We start from the raw sequence: 7055 nt of genomic DNA on the forward strand, positions 1-7055 counted from the left end.
CCCACTAATTAGATAAGAAAACAATGGGAAAACACCATAGCTAGGAGTATTAGAGCTCAAGAAACTTACCTCTATTAAAACCCTTGAATCCCCTTCAAAGATCACTCCAAAAGCTCCAAGGTCCGTCTTGAAAATGGTGGAAATGAGCAAAAATTCGCGAAGTCTCCTATTTATAGGTTCTACCCAGGCTTTTCGCACATGCGGCTCAGAATGCGCACCTGCAGTCTCGCTTTTGTGCAATAACCTCCGCATCTGCGGAAAATTAATTAAGTTCCCAACTCCGCACCTATGCTCCCTATCCGCTTTTGCGACCTCGCAAGTGTGGAAAAGACCTCGCACCTGCAGCCACTGCCTGACCTCCTCTCTTCCGCTTATGTGGGAAACTGCCCGCTTCTACGGGCTCGCAGATGCGCACATCCACTCACACCTACGGTTCTCCCCATTCCAACACACTACCGCACCTGCGTCCGTTCCATCACACCTGCGACAATACCCTCGCAGGTGCAATTACACTAGCAACAGGCCAACTTCAGCAATTCTCCAAACTTCAAACTTGATCTGTTAACCACCCGAAACACACCCGAGGCCCTCAGGGCCTCAACCAAAGATGCCAACAAGTCATATAACCCCATGAGAACTTAGTCGAACCTTCGAATCACTCAAAACAACATCAAAACACCAAATTACCCTCGGATTCAAGCCTAAGAACTTCTAAACTTCCAAATTCCGTCAACGATGCCGAAACCTATCAAACCATGTCCGAATGACCTCAAATTTTACACACACGTCAAAAGTTACATTACGAACCTACTCCAACTTTCGGAAATCCATTATGACCCCGATATCAAATTTTCCATTACCGACCAAAATCGCCAAATTTTCAACTTTCGCCAATTAAAGCCTAATTCCACTACGGAATCATCAAAATCCAAACCCGAGATCGGTTACACATAACTCAACATCCGATTGATGTTTCCCAACTTAAGCTTATCTCAAAGAGACTAAGTGTCTCAATTCACTCCAAAACCACTCCGGACCCGAACCAACTAACTCGACATATCATAATATAAATGAAGAACACAAAAGAAGCAGAAATGGGGAAAATGGAGATATAACTCTCGAAACGACCTGTCAGATCGTTACAGAGTCTGTCATAGTTTAGCTGAGTTTGTAGAGCCTTTTTGTCATCGTACTTCCCATTTTATATTTGAAAACCAAAAAAAAAGTTATAAATGAAAAATCCAAAAAACTTCTTGTTTCTTAGTTTATTTTGTCTATCACTTTTCTAGAACTACGCTTGGTCTGATTCTTGTGGAACATGATACGTAGGCAACCTACATCGGATTCGATCAAATTATTTTTTAAATTAAAAGAAAAAAAAAGAAAAAAAAGTTGAAGTTGTGGGATGAGAGGAAAGAAAAGAGTGATAATCAAAAAGAAAAAGAGAGGAAAGAAAATGAGCAAACCAATGAGTGTTAAAGAGGAAAGAAAAGAGAGAGGCTAGAACAAGAAAATTGGGATGATGCTCTATGACCTTCTTACCCTCGAAGTCATTTTAGAACTGTTAACTGTGACTAGGTGCATTGCACATAATGTGAGATTGTCTTATGTTAAATGCCCTAACACTAACATGATGACTTCACTTTCTTCCTCTTTGTTGCTTCATTATAGCAGAAGGGTGGTTGGTTTGTGGTTCTTAAACTGGTAACTCTTCCCTACAACATAAAGTTGAAAGGCAATGGCAGACGACAACAGAATTGAGTTGGTTGATACTGGTGCCCAAAAGCAATTGTCTGAACGAGACACTAGCTTGGTTGAAGAGGTAAGGATGTTAAGAGAATACATGACAGACATGTATCAGGTTTGGATGATTGGTAAGGCACCACCCCCACCATCACCTAGATTCCTAGATGCCACCCTCACCCAAGCTATGGTCATAGTGTCAGGTGATCCACCATACTCTCCAGATTTTCCCGCTTATCATAGTCTTCCCAACCTCCCTAATAGATCCATCATTCGTCCTCCAACTACATTTCCCAAAAATAGCCCTCATATCATATCCACTACCTCCACCATCACAACCTCTCAAGAACCTCTCCTTAGGTCCAACGGTGAACACCGGTTCAAACCTCATGATGCCCAATACTACTCCCCATAGTTGGCCCACCAGGTCCCAGACTCGTATAATCGTAACCCTCGGAATGAGCCTTATGTTAAAAATGAAAAGTCCACAGGAAAAGAAGGGCGGGATGAGATATCCAGAAAGCTGAAAGGTATAGAACAATACTTAAAGAACATGCAAGGGATGGGAAATCAGATTAATATGTCTTACAATGACTTGTGTATGTTTCCTGATATTCATCTGCCCGCGGGGTTTAAAATGCCAAAGTTTAACTTGTATGATGGGCGTGGAGATCCAGTGGCCCATCTGAGGGCTTATTGCAGTGAAATAAGAAGTGTTAGCGGGAAAGATGAGTTGTTGATGGTGTATTTTAGTGAGAGCTTAAGTGGGGCATCCTTGGAATGGTATACTCATCAAGATGTCAGTAAGTGGTATACATGGAAGACATGGCTCAAGATTTTGTTCGACACTTTCAGTACAATATAGACATTATCCCTGACCGCTCCTCTCTATCTAAGATAGAAAAGAAACCCGGGGAAAGTTTTAGGAAGTTTGGGCTCAGATGGAGGGAACAAGCTCCTCGGGTCAGTCCCTCGATTGATGAAGAAAAAATGGATAAGATTTTTCTACAAGCTCAGGGACCCACCTACTTTACTCATTTGATCCCAGCTTTAGGTAAGCCTTTCAATGATGTGGTAAAAATAGGGGAGATGGTAGAAGAAGGAATCAAGTCGAACAAAATCACAAGCTATTCTGCATTAAAAGGTACTACAAAAGAATTCAGAACATCTCACTAAGTTTGGGCGAAAGAAAAAGAAACAGAAAAGATGTTGTTGAGCTCTGTCAACGACAAGATCTGGTGGGCCTTCTTCCTCAACACTCTCAGCCACAATATCGACCCTATGAATATCCCTGTATTCCATATAATCCTCCCCAATGCTACTTCTATCCACAAAATCCCCAAAGTCATACCTCGCCTTCCCAGTACTTTATCCAAAACGCACCTCCATATGTTGCACATCCACCAGACCCGCAATGGCCTGCACTACCTCCACAAATGTCTTACCCACCTCCACAAGCATATCAACCACCTACCCGCAAGAGGTTCCAACTGAGGTTGGAGTAGAAAATGAAAAGGCAGCAACAAAAGGAAGTCTTTCACTCCTATTGGAGAATCATATGCCAGTTTGTTCCAAAAGTTGAGGCTTTTAGACATGTTGAAGCCGATTCAGATAAAAATGTCGAATCCCCTTCCAAAGAATTTTGATCATTCTCAAAGGTGCGCATATTGCTCTAATGCCCCAGGGCATGGCATAGAAAAGTGTTGGAATCTGAAAAGAGAAGTCCAGAAGCTTATTGATACATGTGACATATTCATGCAGAATCCAGATGCAGCGGATACTAGCCAAAGTCCATTACATGTTCATAATGAGACGCATATGGTGGGCATGGTTTTTTTTTTTTAAATGAACATAAGAACTCATCCAAGTTCCTTGGCGAGCCACTCGCCTGTGCTACCAGTCTCGGTTCCAGAAGTTGATCTTAAGAATGAGTTGGCAAAGAGGACCCCAAAGCCATCTACTGAGGTCAATGTGATTGAAATTGGTAAAGGTCTGGGTAATGTCAATGTGCGACTCAGTGGCTAAGATGTCGAGCTTGGAAATTGGAAAGACACTCCTTTCTTGGTTAGCCAGGGAGGAGTTTTGGTGGTTTATTTTGTTGTCATTTCTGTTGACCGGGTTATTTCAGGATTGTAATCCGAATATTGTCTTATGGCTCAAACCCTTCTTCTTCTTATTTTTCTTAGTTCATTTAGTTGTAGATTATCTAGTGTTATCTAGGATTGTTCCAGGGGTTGTAATCCATGTCTATTTTGTTTGTTTTGTTGTTCAAACCCTTTCACCATCTGTCTAATTCAATCTACCGTTTTCTATTATTTATAGTCCATTTTTGTTTGGTTCTCTTTTCTGTTTATAGTTCTTTTCATGGTGACTCTAGTGACATGACATGCACGTGGAATTCTCAGCCTGGTCTTAAAAGTTAGTCTAATCATGAAACAATGAAATAAGGTTTGAATATGACAGGGACATTTGAGGAAAATAAGTAAAGATTTGGACATTTTGAGATCATTTAAAGCCTGAATTGTGTGAAACTAGGCAGATAGTTTGGGAAGTTAATAGGACGACAAGGATTTGTTACAAGAGAGTGCGTCCCAGACAATTTGAAGCAAGTAACTTTGAGTGCAAGTGCATCTCAAGTTACAAGGTAAAGCCAAGGGATCTTGTCCCAGACTGACAGGGGGTATCCATTGTGAAGAAAAAATCACCCAACGAGAGTTCTGTACTTGACAAGGCACTAAAGAAAAGTGGAAGGCATATTAGTGATATCAATGCCAAAGCTGTAAAATAAATGTTATGCCATGATCTTCATTTTTTATCCTCAAGTTGCATGTGATGTACTTGGCATTTTCAGAGATTGGGAGGCCCTCTTTCAGCTACCCAAATATTGTATACCCTTCGGTACCCTTTTGAGTCAGTGTTGATTTCTTTGGCATCGCCTCTTTTGGAATCAAGTTAGAGTCACTAAAACAAATCTATGTCCCCATAAGGTTTGTTTTAGAAGTTCATCCCGAAAGAAAATAGAGAAAAAAAAGAAGAAAAGGAAAGAGATAAAGAAAAAAAGAAGTCAAAAAAAAAAAAGAGGAAAAAAAAAGAAAGAGAAAAAGAAGAAAAGGGAAAAAAAGAAAAAGAAAAATGGAAACAACAAAAAAGTATTCTTTTGAACTACGTCAGACCTGATTCTTATTACCACAAGATACGTAGGTAGCCTTACAGTTTGGTCACACCAAATAAAATATTTCATAATCCCACAAAGTCAAGAGTGGGGAAATATTTTTGAAATTCTCTCTCAAAAAGAAAAGAAAACAAAAGAAGAAAAAGGGAAAAAACTTTAATTAAATTCTCTTGTTGCAGAAGTTTCGTTTTCTATAAAAGACGGTTCCAAAAGTTGTAAAGTTATACCCCATTTTGTCTTATGTTTGAATTTGAGTCTTCATGCCTTTCTTTCTTTCTAACCCTGTCCAAAAGCCACATTACAGTCCAAAAACGACCTTCCAAATTATCTTTGAGAGTGCCAAGTTAGACATGCGAGAAACATATGATGTTTTTACTATGATTAATACCTTGTCATCTGTAGAATTAGAGTAAATAAGAAGAAAAGAATAAAATAAGAGAGCCTTATCAGTGAAAACCTTCACAGGAACTATAAGGTGACAGTGAGTTGAGAGAAAGAACAAAATGAGAGAGGCTTGATAGTGAAAACCCTTCAGGGCATTACAAGTTGACTAAGGATCGTGATTTATATAGGACAATTAGAGCATTGAAATCTAGTTTCACAGCTTAGAGGTATGGCAAGAATGGAAGATTATACTTGCTTAACAGATCAGGCCACTTAATCCAAGATGCACGTCATGGTCATTAGAGTTGGTGTAACATCATATAAGTTTCTACTTGATAATTTTCTTGTTAGATATCATCTCTTTCCATTGTCCCCTTACTCTGCTCCTCTTGCTTTGTTTAAGTCCTCTTTTTGAGTCTGTTTAGTCAGAACAAGTGAGAAATGACTACAAAATTTGCTACCAGCTTTCTAGTTGCACAAATCGGAGTCTGGCTAGAACATCAAAGTGGCATAAGTCAAGAAAGAGTAGTATGCACACTGAGTTGGTTACAATTGATGTGCTTTGGGATTCATATGAAATGTAAAGGTTTGGTAAATATCAATTCAGGAGCACAATGCAACAAATAAAGGGTATAGGGCTCGAATAGATCAGAGGTATTTTCTATGGTAAGGTTTGACAGAAAAGTGGTTAGCCAATAACAAGCAGGGTCTTCCAAGTTGAAATCAAAGTTATCATGGCAAGCGTAGGAGCAATATCCCTCAAGATAAAGGCCACAAACCAACCACAATGTTTTAAACTCACAAGTTTTCTTTGTTTGAAACAGGGACGAAGACTATGTCCAAATCAATGCTTGGAAGCTTGAATGTTTTAGGTGTCGTGCCCAAATTTTGTCAGCACAAAGGTTGTTTGAGAAGGTTTTTACCAGCTAGACATTCCAATAGTTGAGAAGATCATACCTCCTAGGCATTCTCCCTAGTCGGAAGAGTTTTTAGATTTTCTTCAAGTTCAGGGGTGCCACTGTTACACTATGTGCGTCTCATGGTGATGTAATGAATTGAGACTTGTTAATCATGATTTAAATAATTTTAAATTCATAATATGGCTTTATATTATGTTCAGATAGAAAATATGAAGTTTGGAAAAAATCGGATTAAAGTTGCGGAAAAACCGACTAACGATTTGCCTTGTAACAGAGCTTTTTGAGAAATAATTTTCGTATGCTATATGAGGTCTTTTGGGACATATTATATACCAAATTGAAGGTATTGGAATTTAATTTGCAACACTCTTAACCGTTCATTCACACGACACCCGGATAAAAAGATATAAGCGTCTGAAGAAGGGCCAATCATAGGGTGCCAAGTAGCACATTTTTGACTTTTTAAAAATTGGTATATTTATATCCCTTAGCTCGTCTCTTTCTCCATGTTTCCAGAGAACACACCAAAATAACACCCCTAACTTAACTCTTAAGCTCTCTGCAAGAGCTTCAAACAAGATTATTATCCCGGGCACGGAATCAAGAAGCGTTAACATTAAAACGATCCCTATGACGTAAGTATCGCTATATCGCCTCTCTTTTTCTTTGTAGTTTGAGTTTTGGAAGGTACTTCATAGTTTATAAAACGTGTAATTTATTTATTTAAGTGTTTAAATATCAATTAATGTTGATAAATTCATTTTCTAATAATTAGAACTCACGGGACGGTGATCGAAAGTCGTGAGTTCTAGTTATTTGACTTGTAGTGGACTGTT

The sequence above is a fragment of the Nicotiana tomentosiformis genome, chromosome 2 (assembly GCF_000390325.3).
Source record: "Nicotiana tomentosiformis chromosome 2, ASM39032v3, whole genome shotgun sequence".
Taxonomy (NCBI): domain Eukaryota; kingdom Viridiplantae; phylum Streptophyta; class Magnoliopsida; order Solanales; family Solanaceae; genus Nicotiana; species Nicotiana tomentosiformis.